Source organism: Hemitrygon akajei, unplaced genomic scaffold (assembly GCF_048418815.1).
Source record: "Hemitrygon akajei unplaced genomic scaffold, sHemAka1.3 Scf000053, whole genome shotgun sequence".
Taxonomy (NCBI): Eukaryota; Metazoa; Chordata; class Chondrichthyes; order Myliobatiformes; family Dasyatidae; genus Hemitrygon; species Hemitrygon akajei.
In genome coordinates this window covers 826,211-851,285 of record NW_027331939.1, presented here as the reverse complement: position 1 = coordinate 851,285, position 25,075 = coordinate 826,211, and the positions used below count along the sequence as shown (strand labels likewise).

The window sequence follows — 25,075 nt, the reverse complement described above, 5'->3', positions numbered from 1 at the left end:
AAAAGCACTGGCGGGAAAATCCTTCAGTACTGCTGCAGGCCTGTTACACAGGTTGTGTGAGAGTGAAGATGAAGTCGGTGAAACCCAGAGGAGATCAAAGTGCTTATTGACAGTGACTTGCTAGCTGTAGAAATGAATACCTCTCTATATAAAATTCAGTGTGCACATGTTGTTCTCACTGGGCAAAAATTTGCACAGCACAAGGTTTTTGTGCACACGGGTGATTACAAATTGGAGGGGACATTGGTGCGAAGGTGGGGAGACCTCCAGTGTCCCTGATGCCCTCACCTACAAGATGTGCATCCAGCTGCAGCTTGTAACCCTGCACTTTAAGGAGCTGGAACTTGAAATGGATGAATTCCGGATCAGCCGGGAGTGGGAGGGGGTGATAGGAATGACAGAAAGAGAGGTGTGTTACATCGAGGTGCAGGACACAGGAAACTGGGTGAGAGTCAGAAAGGGGAATGAGGTTAAACAGCCATCATAGAATACTCCTGTGGCCATCCCCCACAACAACAGGTGGACCACTTTCAAAACTGTTGGGGGAGGGATTATCTGGCAAAGGTAAGTCAAAGATGTGATAGGGGATTCGATAGTTAGGGGAACAGAACTAGAAGGGGACTAATATCCTAGTGGTAAGGCTTGCAAGTGCTAGTGGGGAATTTAAAGTTGCAGGCAGAGAGGGAGCCAGAATGACAGAACAGATAATGGAGGGGGTGAATGGAATTGAATTGACTTTAATACTTATATCCTTCATATACATGAGGAGTAGAAATATTTACATTATGTCTCTGTCTAAATGTGCAATGTGCAATTTATGGTAATTTATAATAAACAGTATGTACAATAGGACAGTCAACATAACATAGAAATACAGTTGTATCAGCATGAATTAATCAGTCTGATGACTTGGTGGAAGAAGCTGTCCCAGAGCCTGCTGGTCCTGGCTTTTATGCTGCGGTACCATTTCCCAGATGGTAGCAGCTGGAGCAGTTGGTAGTTGGGTTGACTGGGATCCCCAATGACCCTTCGGGTCCTCTTTACAGCCCTGAATAGTGGGAAGTTCACATTTACGGATGCACTGGGCTGTCCGCACCACTCTCTGCAGAGTCGTGCAATTGAGGGAAGTACAGTCCCCATACCAGGCAGTGACACAGCCAGTCACAATGCTCTCAATTGTGACCCTGTAGAAATTTCTTAGGATGTAGGTCCCCATTTCAAACTTTTCAATGCTCTGAGGTGAAAGAGGCACTGTTGTGTTTTTTTCCACCACACAACCAGTATGTATGGACCATATATTATGATATTGTAGCCATTGCTGGGACTTGGTTCCAGCCAACAGTCTGAGGAATATAGAGGAACAAATCTTTCTCCAGTGATCACAGAACATGCTAAGAAACAAAGGTTGATATATTAAGTGATTTTAATTTTCCATATATTGATTGAGACTCCCATTCCATAAAAAGACTATTGGGGTAGAGTTTGTCAAATGTGCCCTTAATCGGGACGTAGAATTCCCAATGTAGAAGTTGCATATGCAATTGCGTGTGCAATAAACTATCAGGAAATGATCCGGGGCTGTTGACAGAAATTAGTGATCATAATGCCATGAGATTCAAAGTAAATATGGAAAAAGAGAGGTCTGGACCATGGGTTGAGATTCTAAATTGGAGAAAGGTCAATTTTGATGGCGTCAGAAAAGATCTGCCAAGTGTGGATTGGGACAAGCTGTTTTCTGGCAAATTATGATAATTTGCTAATTTATAATTTTACTAATTTGATAATTTATGATAATTACCATAATTAGTTGGTGAGTGGGAGTTCTTCAGAAGTGAAATTTTGATGATGCAGAGTTTGTAGGTGCCTGCAAAACTAAAAGTTGAAAGATAACTGGTGCAGGGAACCTTGGTTTTCAAGAGATATCGAGGCCCTGGATATTTTGTTCCTCTCAATGCCTCAGACTGAAGGGTGCTACAATATCATAATTCCACACCGTGAGCTCATCCGACAATTTTTTCAGTTGTCTTCTCTTGGTTTCTAAAAGCTTCCCAATAGTTTCTGCTCTTTTGTTTGCCCTCTCTTTGGCTTTTATGGTGGCTTTGGCTTCTCATTTCAGCCACGGTTGTGTCCTTCTGCCTTTCCAATGCTTCCAGTTCTTTGGGATATATCTACCACGCACCTCCCGAGTTGCTCCCAGAAACTCCAGCCATTACTGCTCCGTCGTCATTCCTACCAGATTCCCCTTCCTGTCAAGTTTGGCCAGCTTTTCTGTCACAGAAACATGGAGAAGGTCAGAACAGAAACAAGCCCACTCTGTACGATCAGAATGGTAATCTATACGGGAGACAAAATAGATGGGGGAGGTTTAAAATAGTAGTTTAGCATCTGTATTTGCTCAGGAGATGGACACAGGTGAGGCAAGGCAGCATCAACTTCATGGACCCTGTACACATTACAGAGGTGGAGGTGTTTGCTGTCTTTAGGCAAATTAGCGTGGATCAATCCCCAGGGCCTGACAAGTTGTTCCCCAGGACCCTGCGGAAGACAAGTGCAGAAATTATTGGGGCCCAAGCACAGATATTTAAATCATCCTTAGTGACAGGTGAGGTACTGCAGGATTGGAGGACAGCCGATGTTGTTCCACTGTTCGAGAAGGGCTCTGAGGAGAAATGAGAAAATGTTACGTTTGTGAGCTTGAGATCAGTAGTGGGAAAGTTATTAGAACGTATGTGCAGGAACCGGATATATAAGTATTTGGATCGATTTGGACTGATTAAGGATAGACAGCATGGTTTTGTGCATGGTAGGTCATGTCTGACCAGTCTTATAGAGTCTCTCGAGGAAGTTATCAGGAAAGTGGATGAAGACAAGGCAGTGGACGTTGTCTACATGGACGTCAGCAAGGCACTTGACAAAGTCTCATATGGGAGGTTGGTCAAGAAGGTTCAGTCATTCAGCATTCAAGATTAGACAGTAAATTGGATGAGACACTATCTTTGGGAGAAGCCAGAGTGGGGTAGCAGATGGTTGCCTCTCTGACTGGAGGCCTGTGTCTAGTGGTGAGCCACAGTGATCAGTGCTGGATCTGTTGTTGTTTGTCATCTATATCAGTAATCTGGATGATAAGATGGTTAGGGATCAGCAAATTTGTGGATGAAACCGAGACTGGGGATTCAGCGGACTGCAAGAAGACTATCATGGCTTGCAGTACGAACTGGACCAGGTGGAAATATGGCTTGAGAAATGGAAAATGGAATTCAATGCAGACAAGTGCGAGGTGTTGCATGTTGGTGAGACCTACCAGGGTGGGTCTTACACAGTGACTGGTAGGACATGGAGGAGTGTTGTTGAGGAATGGGATCTGGGAATACAGGTTTATATCTCACTGAAACTGGTGTCACAGTTCGATAGGGACGGAAAGAAAGATTTTGTCACATAGTCCTTCATAAACCAAAGTACTGAATGGTATGTTATGTTGACTTTGTACAAGACATTGGTGAGGCCTAATTTGGAGTATTGAGTGCAGTTTTGGTCAGCAACCTACAGGAAAGATGTCAAGACTTTGAAAGAGTTCAGAGAAAATTCACAAGGATGTTGTCAGGTCTGGAGGACTTGGGTTATAAGGAGAGATTGAACAAGCCAGGACTTTATTCCTTGGAATGTAGAAGATTGAGGGGAGATTTGATGGAGTTATATGACTATTTAGAGGTTTATAGATAGGGTAAAAGCAAGCTGGCTTTTACCACTGAGATGGGGTGCGACTACAACCAGAGGCCATGGGTTAAGGGTGAAAGGTGAAATGTTAAGGGAAACATGAGGGGAAACTTCTGCCGGGTGAGTTTCCAAAGAGATCACCAGCTCATAACCCAGCACGGATGGAAAGCGTGCAGGGGAACCAGCTGGATTCGAACTCAGGAGCTTTCATCCCGAAGTCTGGCTTTGATGCCACTACGCCACCAGCCAGGTCAGGAGATATTGACATGGCATTGAAACTGTGGCACTTTAAATTAACATTACATAAAGGAAAACCCTAGCTGCGCATCAACAAAGGCTATTTACGTGAGAGGGTTTCTGTTACTGTGGGGCCAGGCACCCTTTCAGCTCAATGGGAAGAGGGAATAATTCAAATGGACAGAGTCAAACAGAGCCAAGTCACAGATTGGAGATGGCATAAGTGCCCCATTCTTACAGAACATCAGAGGGTTTGAGGGTCATTCCAGATACCAGCACTGTGCCCAGTTAGAAGGAGAATTCGCTCTCCAATGTGTTGAACTTTACTGTAACAGTGTGATGTCAGATCACACCTTGGCAACTCAAGTGATCTCATCTCAAATGTTGTCCTTCACCCACTGATGGATTTTTAAATCTTTTTACAGGTTAAAATCGACAAGGAATTTGTCTATGGGAATTCAAACACAACACACCAGTTGTGCTGTCTCTGTCTAGATATTTAAGGAGCAAGAGATTCAGCCAGCCATCCTTCCTGCTCAGACTGTGGGGAGGGATTCACTCGGTCATCTGACCAACTGACACGTCCGTCATTTTACACAGGGGAGAGGCCGTTCACCTGCTCAGACTGTGAGAATGGATTCACTCGGTAATCTCAACTGAAGGTTCACGCTGGGCAAGGTCATTCATCTGTTCTGTGTGTGGGAAGGGGTTCAGTCAGTTTTCCCACCTGTGGGCACACCAGTCAGTTCACACTGGGCAGAGGCTGGTCATCTGCTGAATTTCTGGGGATGGATTCACTCGGTCATCTGGCCTAATGGCTCACCAGCGAGTTCACAACGGGCAGCGGCTGTTCGCCTGCTCAGAATGTGGGAAGGGATTCACTTGCTCATCTAAACTGAAGGTACATCAGCGAGTTCACACTGGGGAGAAGCCATTCACCTGCTCAGAATGTGGGAAGGGATTCACTCAGTCATCTGATCTACAAAACCACCAGCGAGTTCATACTGGGGAGAGGCCATTCACCTGCTCAGTCTGTGGGAAGAGATTCACACAGTCGTCCAAACTATTGGCACACCAGTCAGTTCACACTGGGGAGCGGCCGTTCACCTGCTCAGACTGTGGGAAGGGATTCACGCTGTCAACTAATCTACTGAGACACCAGCGAGTTCACACTGGGTAGAGGCTAATCACCTGCTCAGACTTTGGGAAGAGATTCTCTCGGCCACCTTCACCAAATGTGCATCATTGTCAACTCAAACTGGAGTTTCAGGAAGGTATTAAGAAAGAGCAAGAATTCACTGGCAGAGAGGACGGAACCTACTGCCTGAGGGTGGTTTCTGCCCAGAACATTTGGGCAGAACCCGCAGCGTCACAGTAGCAGTCCGAGAGCAGCGTCACATCAGCAGCCAGGAGCAGCATCACAACCTGCGGTAAGATGCCGAACTTTAAATAATTGTTGAGACTTTCAGGGAAAGGAGCACTGCTGTCACTGCGTTTGGGTTAACTCCGCCATCGGGATCATCGCACACAGGCACTTCTTGAAAACGGCACAAGGCTTAAGAAGAGCTCGCAAACGTTCGAGAGAGTTCACCCAGTTTGGAACCATAATGATCCAGTAGAGAAACGGAGGTGCAGCTCCGAAATCGTCTCCGAAGTCCGACAGGCAGCCAGTTTTTCATCTAATCCTAATGCTAAGGTGGATGCTAATGCTACTGCCTTATGACTAACCTTGACTAGACTAATAACTGACATGACTGATTATTTATGACTACTGACTAATAACTAAGAACTATGAGCTGCCAAACTTGCAAAAATAAAAATAAAAAAGGAAAAAGAAGGAAAGTTGTTTTGTCATTGAATAGAATCCGGTTAACCTGGAGTCCTGAAAAAGGAAGGAAATCAAGTTCAGATAAAACAACATCAAAGCATCACCAAAATTTGTACTCTCACCTGTGAACAGCCTGCAGAGAGAATCAAACATGTCTGATCAAGCTATTGGGAAATCGGTTGAGCAACTCAAGCTGGAGAGAATGACAGCAAAAAGATTGTTTTCTCGTCTGGCCAACAGCATTACCAGGACCTATGAAGACAAGTCTGAAAGAGGAGCTCAGAGTGAGTTTCAATAAACTCACAATGGAAGCCGAGAGAGTCATGGAAGCCAATGATGATGCGGAGGCCGGACTCACTGCAGAACGGGAGGCGGAGCTGAACACAGAGAAAGTAGCTGTATCAACTGAACAGCAAAAAGCCGACCTGGCAAAGACGGCAAATGAGTGAGAGTTGAAACTAAAGGAAATCAGAATGCTGATCCAGGAGACTCTTTGGACCAACTTTGGAAATGTTGAGTGGCTCACAGTACCACAAGCAGCAGAGGATGAATGTGAAGACGTCGCTGCTGTACAACCCGATGGCCACCAGGAGGCGTATGGCTTCATGCTTAACCACCTGCAAGGACTGGTAAAGACAGCAAAGGAGGTGGGAATGATGGATCCCGCCAGGGGATCAGAAGCACCTTCAGAGTCGCCTAAAGGGGCTCGAACTCAACGTCCCTAAGTTGGTTTCCAAGAAGGCCCACTTCATACAGGCAAGGAGAAAGGAGGATGCTGAAAGACTAACACCGACAGCATTGGGCTTTTCCTCCAATTTTCCCACGCCAGCCATCAGACTGAAACCGACGGCCCTTCCCAAGTTTCCTGGCAGCAGACGTGATTTTCACAGGTGGAGAAAGGACTGGGAAACACTCTAGAGGCAGGGAGAGCCGACCGGTTCAAGAGAGGTGAAAAAGGTTCAACTGCTGGACAGTCTTGACGACAAAGTCAGAAGAGACCTTTGCCTCAGTACTTATAAAACTGCAGATGACATCTTTCGTGTTCTAGAAAACTGCTGTGGAAATCGGAAGTGGGATAGTATTGGCGCAGCACGCGAGCCAAAATGCGGGGATTGCGGCTGCGGAAACTGCCAGCCGGGTGGCAAAGGAATGACTCTTGCTGAAGAGAGGGAACTTGTATACAAATTCATATAAAATCAAAGCAATAGTGATAAGGGAGAAAGAAAGGCACGAACATTGACTTCTCTAACTTCCGTTAATGCGCCTCCTCCCCTTCTTACCCCATCCCTGACATATTTAGTTGCCCATCACTCTGCCTGTTCTCCATTTCCCTCTGGTGCTCCCCTCCCCCTTTCTTCCTCCCTAAGCCTCTGTCCCATGATCCTTTCCCTTCTCCAGCTCTGTATCACTTTTGCCAATCACCTTTCCAGCTTTCAGCTTCACTCCGCCCCCTCCGGTCCTCTCCTATCATTTTGCATTTCCCCCTCCCCCTCCTACTTTCAAATCTCTTAGTATCTTTCCTTTCTGTTAGTTCTGACGAAGGGTCTCGGCCTGAGACGTTGACAGTGCTTCTCCCTATAGATGCCGCCTGGCCTGCTGTGTTCCACCAGCATTGTGTGTGTGTTGTTTGAATTTCCAGCATCTGCAGATTTCCTCGTGTTTGCACAATATACGAAGGATACTTCACATTATGGATCATATATACAAAAAAATAAAATCAAAGCAATAGTGATAAGCGTGTACGCTGAAAAGGCATTTGATTCGGTTAATTGGAATTTTCTTTACAGAGTTTTACATAGATTTGGTTTCCATAACAATTATTAAAACTATACAGGCACTATATGACAACCCTACCGCTAGGATTAAAATCAATGGATATTTATCAAATAGTCTTACCCTGGAAAGGGGCACAAGACAGGGTTGTGCATGGTCAGCACTACTCTTCGCATTATATCTGGAACCATTTGCTCAATACATCAGACAAAATGGGGAATTACTAGTAAAGGGACAGGGCATAAATTGGCTTGTTATGTGGATGACATTTTGATCTATCTAGGGCAACCAACATACTCTACCTGATTGATGCAATCCTTTGAACAATATGGTCAATTATCAGGATACAAGATCAACACAGATAAAACCCAATTACTTTCATATTACTATAGCCCACCAAGAGAAATTGAAAGTAGATATCCCTGGGCATGGCAAACAGAGTTTTTCAAATATTTGGGCATCATTATGCCAAAAGATTAGGCAACATTATCAGAATGTAATTATCAGCCTTTATATAAAAAAAAACCATTAAGGAATATCTAGCAAGATGGAACCTGATTCCTTTCTTTTAGTTTCAGTTCAAGGATTGAGTCTATTATAATGAATATACTGCCCAGACTGTTATATCTCTTTCAGACCCTACCAATAGATATTAATCAAAATCAATTCAATGAATGGAACAAGATGTTATCAAGGTATATTTGGCAAGGTAAAAGGCCTAGAGTTCGTCTCAAAACTTTGCAATTAGCAAAGGAAAAGGGTGGATGCGGCCTAACTTCTCTTAGAGGTTATTATTTTGCAGCACAGTTGAGAGCTGTGATATGCTGGAGCAACCCATCATATGACGCTCAATGGAAAAACATTGAGGAGCGAGTACTTCCCATCCCCATGCAAGCAATTTTGGCTGATAATAACTTGCAAAGGTACATAAATACTATTGATAATCCATGGGTGAAATTGACTCTTAAAATATGGAAAACTACTATAAAAGAATATAATCTCGAGCGAGATACTGCAATTCTTAAATGGTGTGCATATGACTCGGATTTTACACCAAATAAATTGGATGCTAGATTTAAGGACTGGACAGCTAAAGGAATAACAGTTCTTTGCAACATAATGAAAGAAGGAACACTGTTCAGCTTTGAAATGCTGAAAGAGAAACATTTAGAAAAACAAGATTTTTATCAGTATATATAGATGCGTCAGGATGTTAATAGGATGCTTAAAATTGTAACCAAGGCAAGTATATGCATGTTAGAGCTATTTAGAAAAGCATATAATTCAGATAACGGTAGTAGAATTATTTCAAGCATGCATCAGGGTTTGTCAAATCTTAAAACATATTTGATTTCATACATTAAAACAAAATGGGAGAAGCAAGGAGAGAAATTATATCTGAGGAAGAATGGACAATGGAGGTATCAATGGAAGTGTACCAGTTCTCAGAAATGGAGGGAGTTCCGACTGAAAAACTTGATAAGATATTTTATTACACCCTTTTAGAAATCCCATTATGATAGTAACCTCGCTGTTTGCTGGAGAAACTGGAAATCGAAATGCAAATCATTATTATATTTTTTGTGACTGCCCTGTTATCAAAGACTATTGGAGGGGGATACACAATGCCGGACATGGCATCTTTAAATGTGAAATACCCTTGGGGAGTAAGTCCATATATTTTGGATATATACATCAAGAATGGTTGAAAAAAAGATAAATATTTAATGAATATATTGTTGGCGGCTGGTAAAAAGACTGTTACTAGGAAATGGTTATCACAGGAGAGCCCAACTTTAAATGCATGGATGGAAATTACAATGGACATTTACAAAATGGAGAAGATAATCATAATCTGGAACAAATTGATTCATACTGGGAAAAATGGTTTAACTACATAATGCCTCATAGGCCTGATTTTATTCTCACAAATCAATGAATATGTTGTAAAAAAAAGATCACTCCCGACTTGTACAAAGTTTTTTTTTTCCTTTTGCTTGTTTTTTCTTTCACTCTTTTCTATAAGTGTATACCTCAGATAAATTCTATGCGGAGATTTGTGGCATATATGATTATATGATATATATCTACAATATCTGAGATACATCTTCTGGAAATGTTTGATGATGAACTTCAATTAAAAAAACAAGAAAAAACAGTCAGATAAAACTTTTAAGTATATATTTTCATCAAAAATGAACAGGATTCAGCACTCCATGTGTGTATATGCAATCGTGATAAGAAATACAGACCAGAAAACTTAAATGAGAGGCCAACTCAGAACAATAAATCATCACTCTGGAAGAAAACATTAACCAGTGGAATGAGTACGATCCTCCATGGGAGACATCCCAACGATCTGAGCAGACGAGATGGTGACAAGGAAGCCTTGGGCACCTGACTGAGAGTTGGAGACTCTCAAAAAGGGGTTCCCTGCAGAAATACAGGACAAGATGTTTTACAAAAGGGGGAAAACATCAAAAATACATGAAATATAAACAAACAAGGCAGTAAGTGCAGAAAATGCCAGAGAAACCAGACACAATCCAACACATTCCAGGATCCTGCAGCAGTAACTCAATCACATTACTTACAAAGGTACAAACAAATGGCAAATATCATTCACCAAAATCTTGCTTTAAAATACAAACTCATGAATGCCCTCCATCACTTCATAGAGGTACCATAAATTCAAGCCCGATACAGTTTTAGTGTCAAAATCTTACAAATTATATGATAATCAATACATTATTTCAGATAGGACAATCCATAATAACCATCCGGATATAATATTATAGGATAAACAAACAGGAACAACTCCCCCAACAGATTAAACCATTCCCAGCACACCTGTGTTCCTCGACCAGTGGAGTACCGCACCACAGGCATTGTTTGTGTCATCAGTCAGACAACCGAAAGATTTTCTCTGTCAATCAGCTTCCAAATGTTGCGACTCTGTCATTCGTTGCCACGTCCCACTACTGATTCCCTTCTCTTCATCACCCGACCATTGCCCAGAGCCCCAAACTCTGCCCTGTGTAGACCCCCCTTGGGTTTCTGACCCTGCTTCGTTGAACATCTGACAGGTGGTTCCCCATTCCGCTTTCAGTCTTTAAAGGACGGGTGTTTTCAACAACTTTTAGAAGCAGGGAAATGATCCATAATGTGGAAATGAGTCGTGAATAAGGAGGTTAACTACCAAAGTAATTCTTCCTCAGTCCAGAGATAAGAGGGGCGAAGAACATGTTGGACAGAACAGCAGTCAGCTCGTCTTCTTCAGTCTGCAGATAATTCAAGGGGAACCTCTTCACCCAGAAAGTGGTGACTGAAACCCATTCCACAGGGAGAACAAGAGGGGAACAACAGATAGATAGATAGATAGATACTTTATTCATCCCCATGGGGAAATTCAACATTTTTTCCAATGTCCCATACACTTGTTGTAGCAAAAACTCATTACATACAATACTTAACTCAGTAATAATATGATATGCATCTAAATCACTAACTCAAAAAGCATTAATAATAGCTTTAAAAAAAGTTCTTAAGTCCTGGCAGTTGAATTGTAAAGCCTAATGGCATTGGGGAGTATTGACCTCTTCATCCTGTCTGAGGAGCATTGCATCGACAGTAACCTGTCGCTGAAACTGCTTCTCTGTCTCTGGATGGTGCTATGTAGAGGATGTTCAGGGTTTTCCATAATTGACCGTAGCCTACTCAGCGACCTTCGCTCAGCTACCGATGTTAAACTCTCCAGTACTTTGCCCACGACAGAGCCCGCCTTCCTTACCAGCTTATTAAGACAGGGGAGGATTTAAAAGGACAGTCTTGGAACAGAATCAGTGGTAGGGTTTAGCAGGCCTGAGATGACTCTCTACAGTACACTAGCAGTGTTATAAATTCAACAGATTCCGAAGACTTACTAATGAGGCCGACATTATGCAGGTGTTCCAAACTATAAGTGTACAGAAACGGAGAATGTGCGCAGTTGAGAGAATTCGGCTTTTTCTCCTTGGAGCGACTGAGGATGAGAGGTGACCTGATAGAGGTGTACAAGATGATGAGAGGCATTGATCGTGCAGATAGTCAGCGGCTTTTCCTCAGGGCTAAAATGGCTGCCACAGAGGGCACTGGTTTAATGTGCTTGGGAGCAGGTACAGAGGAGATATCAGGGGTAAGTTTTATATAGAGTGGTGGGTGTGTGGAATGGGCTGCCGGCAATAGTGGTGGAGGCGGCTACGATAGGGTCTTTTAAGAGACTACTGGATAGGTACATGGAACTTAGAAAAATAGAGGGCTATGGGTGGCCCTCGTAAATTCTAATTTAGGGGCATGCTCAGCACAACTTTGTGGGCCGAAGGGCCTGTATTATGCTGTAGGTTTTCTAAGTTTATTTTTTTCTTTTACCCCATTTTTGTGGAATCAACAACCAGAGAGGACTGGTTTAAGGTGAGAGAGGATTGATTTAATAGAGATCCCAGGGGAAAATTATTAATCCACTCTCCCTTCCGGTTCATTGTTTAACTAACACGATGAGTGCACTCTCTGGTTGGAGGAGCAACACCTCATATTACATCCGGATGGCATGAACATCGATATCTTTAACTTCTATCTCCACCTTTTCATTTCATCAACCCACACGCCAGTCTCCTCCATTCTGTCTCCTCACTTCTCTCTCCTCCGCTGCGGATCGTCTCCCTCTGGTTCCTTTTGTCCCATGGCCCGCTCTCCTGTCCTATCAGATTCCTCCTTTTCAGTCCTTTGCATTTTCCACCTACCACCTCACAGCGTCTCACTTCATCTCCCACCTCCCCCACCCACTCACCTTCACTCTTATCTGGCTTCACCTATCACCTACCAGCTTGGACTCTTTCCAATCCCCACACCATCTTATTCCGGCTTCTCCCCACTTCCAGTCCTGATGAAGGGTCTCGGCAGGAAATCTGTTTTGCTTTATCCCCTCTATAGAAGCTACCTGACCTCCTGACTTCCTCCAACATTTTGTGTATGTTACTCTGCATCTCCAGCATCTGCAGAATCTCACCGGGACAGAGAGCAGAACGCAGAGACTACATCAGGTCGAGGAGGCCACACCTGGAAAACTGGAAACAGTAGATGATCCCAACAGGCACGATGTTGAAAAGTTGCCTCAAATGGAAGGACTGTTTGGGACCCTGACTAGTAGTGAGGAGAGTGGTTAGGGGCAGGTCTGGCACTTCATCCACTTGCAGTTGGCTTCCAGTCCACTACACAACTCTACCGCTGTAAACCGCTCCCTCTTATGGACAACACTGCCACTTAGTGGTGATTTGCCATAATAACAGGACCCCCAGATCGGTGGACTCCATTGTCACCCGATGGCGCTCTGCCGCAAAAACGCTGAGAGACAGAAATGTGACGCTGCAGCCTGCTGAAATGTTTATTCAAGATTCAAGGTTGTTTAATTTCATTTCCAGCAAACAGGTGTAAATGAGGTTGAAATAATTATTACTCCAGTTCCAATGCAATACAGAAACACAATAAAAGCAACATATATCCACGGCTTATATACTGTACACGGATTGATTATATGTTCATAAAGTGACGCTCGGCATAGGATGCCTGCATATAAGATGACAGAGAGGAAATGTTAAAGTAGAGGTGTTTGGTGTTGTGGAAGTGTGGGTTAGAGGGTAGAGATATTTATCAGCTTTACTGCTTGGGAAAAGTAGCTGTCCCAGAGGCTGGTAGTCCTGGTGAGGACGCTGCATATCTACCCCCGATGGGAGTGAGACAAATAGTCCATGAGTGGGATGGGTGGAGGTAGATTATGAAAATTAGGTTGGTGCTTGATCACAAGAGAGGGAATTTGGAAAATACTAATGAGATGCTTTTAGAATAGCTTGTAATTGTGCCCTCTTGAGAAATGTTGATTCTGGATTGGGTGTTGTCAAAAGAACCAAATTTGATTAGGGAGATTATGGTAAAGGAAACATGTTGACGCTGTGATCATAACTTGTTGCAATTCACCCTGCACTTTGAGAAGGGAAAGGTACAACAAGATGCATCATTATTAGTGGGGTGAGGGGAACTACGGAGGCACGGGAGAAGAGCTTACCGAAGTTGATTGGAAGGGGACACTAGCAGGGATGATGGCAGAATAGCAATGGCTGGAGTTGTTCAACGTGACAGCCTCAGGGTTGAAATGAAACACATCATATTCCAACTGCATAGCTCCAACCTGAAGGCATGAATATCGATTTCTCCTTCCAGTAAAAAAAATCACAGCTCATCGCCTTTCCTTCTACTTTCCCCCGAGTAACGTAACTTTACACATTCTGACCACTGACATCTGGGACTTCGATACTCCTGCCAGCGTCTTCCAAAGAGTACGACACTGATTCAGTACATCAGCCATCACCTTTCACCATCACCCAATTACTACCTCTCCAGCATCATTCCCCAGTGGTTTGATATCCAATTCTGCCTCTCTTTTACACTGTACGTACCTGAAGAAAAAATGATATCTCTTTAATATTACTGGCTAGCTCACCTAAGTATTCTATTTTTTCCTTTTTAATGATTTTAGTTGCATTCTGATCATTTTTAAAAGCTTCCCAATCCTCTAACTTCCCAGTATTTGTTGTTCTGTGCCCTCTCTTTGTTTTAGATGTTGTCTTTGGTTTCTCTTATCAGCCACGGTTTTGTCACCTTACCTTTAGAATACCACTTCCTCTCTGTGACTTCCGAATTGCTTCCAGAAATTCCAGCCATTGTTGCTCTGTTTTAATCCCTGCCCGTGTTCTTTTCAAATCAATTTTGACATTTTTTTTCTCTCATTCCTCTCTAATTCTCTTTATTCCACATCTGACTTCAGTTTCTCCTTCTCTAATGTCGGGGTGAATTTGATCAGATTAAGATCACTTGTCCCGAAGGGTTCCTTGAACTCAAGTGACCTAATTAATTCCGGTTCATTACAACACCCAATCCAGAATAGCTGACCCCCCAAGTGGGCTCAGCCACGAGCTGCTCTAAAAAAAGCATCTTGTAGGCATTCTAGGAATTCCTCCTCTTGAGACCAACACCATCCTGATTTTCCTAATCACCTGCATGACAATCCCCACATGACTACTGTAACATTGCTCTTTTGGCACTCATTTTCTATCTCTCATTGTAATTTGTGCACCACATACTTACTACTGTTTTGGGGTCACTATACAATTCCCATCAGGGTCTTTTTGTACATTTGCTATTCCTTAATACTACCCACAGATTCTACACCGCCCAACCCTATGCCAACTCTTATCTAATGATTTTATTTAATATTTCACCAACAGAGCCACACAACCCCACGACCGGCTTGTTATTGTCATTAAACATATAAATATCTGGGAAACAGGAGGACCTGCAGATGCAAGAAATCAAGAGAAATTCACACAAAGTGCTGGAGAAGATCAGCAGGTCAGGCAGCATCTATGGATGGGAATCAACATTTCCAGCCATGACCCTTCTTTGGGACTCTTGATAACCACGTATCTGAAAAACCAACAAGCAAAGACAATAGAAAGTAGTGCAATATTGCGAAAACCTTTGACAAAATTTATTTCAAGGCTTTAAAAAACTGCGGAACAGAGCTCAATAGTTAACAAATAGAACAAAGGCCATAAACACTTCCATCAATACCGACATTGACTTTTTTAATGAAAAATCTTAGTCCCATTTCGATCAGTAAAATTTACAAAGATAAGTAAGAACTGAAATGACAAGTTTAGAAAAGACTATTTACACTCAGACCCACTGAGATTAACACTACCTTGGACTGAAGGAGGAAGAGGAATAACACACATGAAAAATAAATCACATAAGACCGTAAGACAAAGGAGCAGAATCGGCCATTTGGCCCATCGAGTCTGCTCCACCATTTCATCATGAGCTGATCCAATCTTCCCTTTAGTCCCATTCCCCCACCTTCTCACCATAACCTTTGATGCCCTGACTACTCAGATACCTATCAATCTTTGCCTTAAACACATCCAATGACTTGGCCTCCACTGCTACCCATGGCAACAAATTCCACAGATTCACCACCCTCTGACTCAAAAAATCTCTTCGCATCTCTGTTCTGAATGGGCGCCCTGCAAACCTTACATCATGCCCTCTTGTATTAGACTCCATCAGTCACTCTCGAAATTGCATTCAGCAATGGGTATGGACTAATATCCAGCCTACAGGTTATTGAAACTTTCCCCCCAATGTGAACCCAGTCGTGTGTTACAAGGTTAGATTTCTCTGCAGACTGCCTGCGTTCTCAACCCTACTGCTTATTCGCCTATCTTCGTTTCGTTTGCAGCGTGGCTACAGAACGATCAATCTGTCTATCCCGATCATTGAAATCTAACGTTACGGAGGCAGCCTCAACACGGAACCCTCTGGCATGCCATCCAGAATCCCTCCCCCACCCCCACCTTTATTCCCAGGCTTTGTCTCTTGCTTGTAAGCCAAACTTCTTTGAATCCTATGGAGATTTAGCACCCTCATTTTTGACACCATGTGGTACAATAGAGTCATACAGAATTACAGCACAGAAACAGATCCATATGACCTTCTTATTCATGCCCAAACAACTTAAATTGCCTGCTGCCATCGAACTGCACCGGGACCAGACGCTTGATATCGATGTACCTGTCCAAAGAACTCTTAAACGTTGAAATTCACCGCTTGTACTGGCGGTTCATCTCACACACCCAAGATCCTCTGAATGAAGAATGGTCCCCTCATGTTCCCCTTAAAATTTTCCTATCACGCTTAACCCATGACCTTTGGTTCCAGTGGCAATAACCCTCAGTGAAAAAAGCCTGTTTGAATTTTCCTGACCTATAACCTTCATTTGTCTGTATACCTCAATGAAATTTCTTCTCAATATTCTATGTTTTCATAAATACAGTCCTAACCTATTCAATCGCTCCCTATAAACCAGTTCCTGCAGACCCGGCAAAAAACTTCTCCGCAACAAGTGTCTTCTGCACTGGTTCAAACTGGCATTCCACTTTGTTGTCGGTAGATGATCAAGGCAGCACGCATTACTCCAAACTAGGCCTCACCAATATAACGTCTTGTCTTAATAACACACACAACAGTTCTGGACTTAATATATTGTATTATGATAGCCATGTGAGAAAAAACATTCGTGACATCCCTATCTACCTGTGTCGCTACCTTCCCAGTCCCTTTTGTCCTCCCACACTCCTCTGTGCCCTATGCAATCATGTACCGATGACGCTTTTACAGTATTCCCAGTCAATATACGGAAATTTTAAAATCACCTGTTGTAACAACCTGAAGTTTCTTGAAACAGTCTGTGATATTTTTACAAATTTATTGTTTTAAGTCCTTCGGACTGTTGGGTCGTCTGTACCATAGCCATATTAACGTGGTCGAAAAATTCCCTGTTTCGCAGTTCCACCCATAACACCTCAATAATCGTTTTCTCCAGTTTGCTCTGAAGAAATTTCAGAAGATTCGTGAGTCAAGATTGATCCTGAATGAAAGCATGCTGACTTTGAACTATTTTGCCATGTGCCTGCGAGAATGCTGAAGGCTCATTCTTAGTAATGCGTTTCAAAGCAAAATTATCGCTGCTTATACACAATGGCGCTTGGTGTACGCATTGATTCAAAGATTACCAGCCTGGAAGAGCTCTCTTCAGGACCTGCTCCCTTTTCCTACCTGGACCATTTGCTGAATAATTTATTGTAACATAGAAATGTACTGCACATCACAGGCATTTCGGCCCACAGTATTGTTGAGACCATGGACCATAAGGCAGACACTGCCTAGAATTACCCTACCGCATAGCCCTCTATTTTTCTAAATTGCATGTTCCTATCTCAAAGTCTCGTAAAGGACCCTATTTGTAACTACCTCCACCACCATCGCTGGCAGTGTATTTCACGCCCCCACCAGTATCTGTTTGAAAAACTTACTGCTGAAGTCCCCTACTTCCAAGCTCGTTAAAGCGATGCTACCTCGCTTTAGCCATTTCATCCCAAGGGGAATAAAAGGCCTCTGACTGTCGACACGATCGATGCCTCTCATCATCTTATACACGTGTTTCAGGTCTCCTCTCATCCATCGCTCCAAGGAGAAAAGAGCCAAGTTCCCTCAACCTATTCTCATAAGGCAAGCTCCCCAATCCAGGCAACATCCTTGTAAATTTCCTTTGCACCCTCTCTATAGTATTCACATCCTTTCTGTAGTGATGTGACTGGAACTGAACACAGCTCTCTAAGTGGGGATAGGCCAAGGTCTTATAAAGCTGTAACATTACCTCATGGCTCAATCCCACGGATGATGAAGCCCAGCACACCATACGAGATCTTACAACATTGTCAACCTGCGCAGGTGTTTCGGGTGCCCTATAGTCACGGAACCCAAGATCTCTCTGATCCTCCACACTGCCAAGTCTTATTCTATATTTTGTCTACAAATTTCACCTACGAAAATGAACTACTCATTCATCTGTGTTGAACTTAATCAGCCACCTTTCAGCCTATTTCTGCATCCTATTGATGTCCCGTTGTAATATCTGCCAACGCTTGAGTCTATCCACAACTTTGTGCAATCAGCAAACATACTAACCCAGCCTTCTACTTCTTCATCCAGGTCCTTTATAAAGTTCCCAGTAGAGATCTCTATATAACTTCACTGGTCACTGATCTCCCTGCAAAATTCGAAACATCTACAACCACCCCTCTCCTTTTCTGGGAGCCAATTCTGGATTCACAAAATAAGGCCTCGTTGGATTCCATGCCTCCTCACGTTATGAAAGAGCCTCGCATGAGGAACCCCATCAAATGCCTTACTGAATTCCATACACACTACAGTTGAAGTCAGAAGTTTACGTACCTTAGCCAAATACATTTAAGCTCAGTTTTTTTTACAATTCCTGACATTTTTGTAATTTATTTTATTGAAGTTCGTCATCAAACAAACATTTCCATAAGATGTATTTCAGACATTGTACATATATATCATATAATCATATATGTCACAAATCTCCAAAAGTATTTATCTGAGGTGTACACTTATAGAAAAGAGTGGGAAAAAAAGCAATAGGAAAAAGCTATGTACAAGTAGGGAGTGATCTTTTTTTTTACAACATATTCATTGATTTGTGAGAATAGAATCAGGCCTACGAGACATTATGTAGTTCAACCATTTTTTCCAGTATGAATCAAATTGTTCCAGCTTATGATTAACAGATGCTGTTATCTTCTCCATTTTGTAAATGTCCATTGTAATTTCCATCTGAATTCTGAATTCTGTTACTGGTTTATACTCCAAGTTGACAGAACGAAGGAGTGCCTACAGGTCGAGGAAGAGGGAAAAAACAGTGTGTGAAGGAAGGACTCCACTATGCGGATCAGTAGCGCTCGTTACAGATGGAAATAAATTCCAGATAAGGCAGTTTCTTTAGATCCGTGTATTAGCGGCAACAGGTTCGCTTCAAACTTCAATTTAATCAGATCGGAAGGTGGTGGGGGGTGTGGGTGGGTGGTAGAACAAGGGATGATAGGGTCCGTGATGTCGTCGGGATCGACTGTAAACAGTTGTTGCAAACTGTAAGGCAACACACACAGAATGCTGGAGAAATTCATCGGACAACGCAGCAGCTGTTGGAAGGTGAAGACAGTCGACGTTTCGGGTCGAGACGCTTCATCAGGACTCTGACTTTGTGTGTGTTGTTTTGTGTTTCGAGCACCTGCACGTTTTCTCGTGTTTGTTTTGCAACGCTGTTCATCACATTGTTTACTCCTACAAGTGGGAGTAGGGAGTGCAGACTAGAGAACAGGACAGCAGCTAAAACATCGTTATGTACAGCATTTTTTCTCTAATGTTTAATGAATGTCAAAATCCGATTTACTGGGTATTTCACAGCATTCTTTAGTTCCCCTCGGAATTTGCTCTGAGTCAGGGCGTAAATACACGTGTTGGTGCAGGAACTGAGAACCTGCAGCATTATCGATGTTTGTTCTGTGATGTACCGGGGATCGGTGATGGTATCAAAGAAACTCTTTGAAATCCGTTGATAGATATAAAACACCACCTGTGTTATCCACAACAATATGAAACTACCGGTTATGCTGAAGAGCAAAACGATGGAGTTCCGTCGGTTCTCCATCTCCCGGTCCTTGTCATTCTCTCCACTCTTTTGTCCCCGGAGCCCCCTACGGGCTCGACTGGCCACTAGAATCCGCCTGACAGTCAGAATATTGAACAGCAAAATCACAAAGAATGGGACACAAGGGGTTAAAATGCGGTGAAATATCTCAAATGCCGCCCACGAAGGAGAGTTTTTGAAGCTGGCTGTAAGAGCACAATGCCAGGGAACACCATCAATTATTTCTCTAGGCCCGTACACAAAGTACCTGTGGACACACTCCAGACAGGCCAGCACACTCACTGTCCCGATAACCACAGCCGCCGTTCTCTCGGTGCAATATTTTGTTTTCAGCTTCTCACAGCAAATGGCCACAAACCGATCGACGGTGAAAGCGACCGTCAGCCAGACGGAAGTCGCAGTGCTCGCAAACACCAGCCATAAGCGGAGTCTGCACACAGGAGTGATGAACAGGAATGATCCCGGAAAATAAATACCAGCTGTCATCGTCAGCAGCGGATCCGAGATAACGACCAGGAGATCGGCCGCTGCCATTCCCACCAGGTAGCGAGTGACACATTTGGAGAGACCGCACTTTCCCCGGGAAAGAATAGCGATCGCCATCAAGTTCACTGGAAGAGAGACAGGGAGCAGCAAGTTGAGAAAACACTGAGCAAATATCAATGCATCAATTTGAGCGGATCCTGTCAAATTCACACTCTATTGTTGCCTTTAGTGGTGGAAGGGTGGAGAGAGATCGCAGAGCAAGCGGAGACGGAAAAGGACACAGTAAAATACAATCAATATGATTGCTGACTGATGACCGAAATGGGAAGTGACTGTGAAAAGCTAGAACTCGGGAACTACTTCCTCGGAGTCGATGCTGGATGGAACATTTTCTACAGGCGCCGCCGCATCTCGTATGAAGGAAATGAATAAATCTGGACGCTGAGGGCAGGATTCTTCCATCAGACAATCATCAAATTCATGGTTATGCCTGTCAGCGACAGAACAGCCGAAGGACGAAACAGAAACAGGAAACGCTGGAATCACTCATCCGGACAAAACAAAACATGTGGAAAAACAATTGAAGAGTCTTTTATCAGAACTGTTTCCAGAGAGGCTCCTGACTCGAGTGCTAAACAGCTTCTCTTTCCAAATAAGATGCCTGGAGAGCAGTACTTCCAGAAATCCCCGTGGTTGTTTCCTATACGCCCGTTTTGCTCCTCACTAACTTTACAACAAATCATTGACTGATCCCAACAGATACATCGCACTCTGAGAGACATTACACCTCCCACAGAATCCTTCATAGTGAAGCTGGGGAGAGGAATTCTATGTCCGGCAGTAACAGGGTCAGACGTAAACAAAAGTGAATACATTTCACAGTACTAATAACTATGAATCAACACGCCGATGGCGTTAATTGGTCAGAAACAACTTCATTGTGTTGTCCATCAACTACTTCACATTCAGTCTCAGCGCACACATTTATTAAATATCTACAAGGTTCATGCTGCAACATGGAACTCTTCACATTTGCTGAAGTGTCACTACCAGTCGATGGTTTCGTTGTCGCACCTACGTCAGACAAACTGCTCACATACAAATGCAGACGATCAATTGTTATAATCTCTGCGGGTCAATATTTGCAAATGCAGTTCACCTGCTTTAAGACCAGAATCACAGAGACCCGATCATTACATCATTGAAATGAAACAGCAGGAAGAGAGCTGCCCGACCCTTTGAATTCCACGGGTGTTGGCGGAACAGGAACAATTCTGCAGCGGTCCATTAGATCCAGATCCCAGGATCCACAGTCCCTGCGTTTACATTCCATTCCTGAACACCTCTGCAGCGGTCCAGTAGACCCAGACCCCAGAATCCACAGTCCCTGTGTTTACATTCCATTCCTGAACACTTCTGCAGCGGTCCATTAGACCCAGATCCCAGAATCCACAGTCCCTGCGTTTACATTACATTCCTGAACACCTCTGCAGCGGTCCATTAGACCCAGATCCCAGCATCCGCAGTCCCTGTGTTTACATTCCATTCCTGAACACCTCTGCAGCGGTCCAGTAGACCCAGACCCCAGAATCCACAGTCCCTGTGTTTACATTCCATTCCTGAACACTTCTGCAGCGGTCCATTAGACCCAGATCCCAGGATCCGCAGTCCCTGTGTTTACATTCCATTCCTGAACACCTCTGCAGCGGTCCATTAGACCCAGATCCTAGGATCCGCAGTCCCTGTGTTTACATTCCATTCCTGAACACGGAATATTAGGACTGGAAATGTGACAGGGGAAACCAGCGACAGAAACATTCATAGCATTGGAATTAAGCTTCATTTTGCCACCAATGGCAGCTGACACTGGCTTACCGGGAACTCCAAAGGCTGAAATAAAAGGGTAGTAGACATCCTCTATCCGCCAGACGACTGGATACACCATTTCAGTGAGAATGTGTGACTGTTGTTGCTCCTGAATCTACAGCTTCGGCAGACTCTCCGATCAGATTCATTCCAAACCGCCCTGATTTATACAGAGGATCGGCCTCTAGAGATACGATTATGCCCCTGACTAACTTGCTTCACTGAATTACTTGAACAAACAATTTAATTCTATTCCATTGACTCTGATGTAAATATGGGGCTGATTGAAGATAAATGCATCAACCATTTCGAGATTACATCAGCAGAGACACATCTGGTGGAAAAATGCCGGTGCTCTAATGTCAAAGACTGAGTATCGCCACGGAGCAGCCACATTCACAAATTTCACGTATTGGATGCGTGGTTATTCATAGCAACATCGAAACATAGAAAACCTACAGCACAGTACAGGCCCTTCGGCCTACTAAACTGTGCCGAACATGTCTATACATTGGACATTACCTTGGGTTGCGCATAGCCCTCTATTTTTCTGAGCTCCAGGAGTCTTTTAAAAGACCGTATCGTATCCGTCTCCACCACCGTCTTCGGCGGCCCATTCCACGCACTCACCACTCTCTGCGTAAAAAAAAACAAACTTACCCCTGACATCTCCTCTGCACCTACTTCCAAGCACCTTAAAACTGTGCCCTCTCGTGCTAGACATTTCAGCCCTGGGGAAAAGCCTCTGACTAACCACACGATCAACGCCTCTCATCATCTTATACCTCTCCATTAGGTCACCTCTCATCGTCCTTGGCTCCAATGAAAAAAGGCATGCTCCCCAAACCACCCCTGCACCTTTTCCATGGTTTCCACATCCTTCCTGTAGTGAGGCGACCAGAACTGCGGACAGCACTGCAAGTGGGGTCTGACCAGGGTCCGATATAGCAGCAACAATACCTCTCGACTCCTAAACTCAATCCCACGATTGATGAAGGCCAATGCACTTCTCAGCCCAGTTTTGCATCCTTTAAATATCCCGTTGTAACCACTGGCAGCACTCCACAGTATCCACAACACCTTTGTGTCATCAGCAAATTTACTAACCTATTCCCACACTCTTCACCCAAGTCGTTTATAAAAATCACAAAGAATAGGGGTCCCAGAACAGATCCCTGAGGCACACCACTGGTCACCGACCTCCGTGCAGAATATGACCCGCCTTTGCTTTCTGTGGGGAAGCCAGTTCTGGATCCACAAAGCAATGTCCCCTTGGATCCCATGACTCCTTACTTTCTCAATAAGCCCTGCATGGGGTTCCTTGTCAAATGCCTTGCTGAAATCCATATACACTACATCTACTGCTCTACCTTCATCAATGTGTTTAGTCAAATCCTTTAAAAAAAAACATTCAGGCTCGTAAGGCACGACCCGCCTTTCACAAAGCCATACTGACTATTCCTAATCATATTATGACGCTCGAGATGTTCATATATCCTACCTATCCGGACCTTCTCGATCAACTTACCAAACACTAGTGTAAGACTCACTTCTGTATAATTTCCTGGTCTATTTCTCCTCCCTTTTTTGAATAACGGAACAACATCCGCAATCTTCCAGTCCTCCGCAACCTCTCCCATCCTCATTGATGAATCAAAGATCATCGCCGTGGCTCAGAATCGCCTCCCTCGCCTCTCACAGTAGCCTGGGTACATCTCGTCCGGTCCCGGTTTCTTATCCAACTTGATACTTTCCAAAAGCTCCAACACATCCTCTTTCTTAATAACTTTTGGTATGTATTCATCTGTAAGGAGTTCACCAACACCGTTCCATCCCAAATTTCTGTCCTTGCGGTTTGCCAAATTGAACTCTCCTTCAGCGCTTCAGTTCCCTCCTGGCCACAAATATTGTCAAACATAGACAGACAGACAGACACACACACACACACACACACACACACACACACACACACACACACACACACACACACACACACACACACACACACACACACACAGTCAATATTCTGGACCCGATCCGAGACATTCCGTGCCCTGGCACCTGGGAGGCATCACACCATGCGGGTATCTCTACCAGGCTCACAGAATCGCATGTCTGTTCCCCTGACTATGGAATCCCCTATTATTACCGCATTCCTCTTCTCCCTCCTTTCCTCCTGCACAACAGCGCTAGGCTTAGTGCCAGAGACCCCATCACCGCGGCCGTCCACTGTCAGGTCATCCCCCTCAAAAGCATCCAGGACGATATACTTGTTTCTGATGGGGGCAGCCACAGGGGTGCTCTCCACTATCAGGGCATTTCGCTTCCCTCTTCGGACAGTCACCCATTTTCCTGACCCCTGTAGCCTAGGGATGACTACCTCCCTGTAGCTCCTGTCCATCACCTCTTCACTTTCCCTAATAAGCAGTCGGTCATCACGCTGCAGCTCCATATCCCTCACACGGTCTCTGAGGAGCTGCATCTCGGTGCACCGGTCGCAGATTTAGCCATCAGGAAGGCTGGAGGTCTCGCAGGATTTCCACATCTGACACCCTGAATAAAGCACTGACCCTGCAGACATGCGACCTACTTCTACAGGAATGAAACAATGAAATAATTCTACTCAACCACTTACCTCGCCAAACACACGAACGTTTTAAACCGTTTGCTCGTACCGTTAGCTCTGTGAGCCCTGTTGTTCCTCCGTCTGTCAGGGCCGATTCGCCAAGGGGGAAGAAGAGTTGGTCTCTCGCTCTCGCCTATTCCCGTTACCGCCTAATCCCGTTGAGCCAAAGCCCTACACTCCGCTGCCCGCTCCGACCGCTGCCCGCTGTATAGGGTGGACTTCTTTTTAAACTCTCCGTGCTGTCCTGTTTACGTCATGCGCCTGCGCAGTCTCGCCGTTCTTGTACTCGAAGAAGTACAAGGATATCTACCTAGTCTAAAAGATTTAGTTATTTCAATCGTTATTAACTCATATACTATAGACATGGAATAATGCTAGTCTCCTT

The 25,075-nt window shown here is 44.0% G+C and overlaps 1 long non-coding RNA gene across 1 annotated transcript in view; it reads right to left on the bottom strand.

The window, feature by feature from the left end:
- Positions 1–14,917: 14,917 nt before the first annotated feature.
- Positions 14,918–25,075, bottom strand: part of LOC140721243 (uncharacterized) — a 219,605-nt gene continuing 209,447 nt past the window's right edge. Inside the window, exon 3 of the long non-coding RNA XR_012097352.1 lies at positions 14,918–15,067. This is a non-coding gene — a long non-coding RNA (uncharacterized lncRNA). The remainder of the gene's footprint in view (positions 15,068–25,075) is intronic.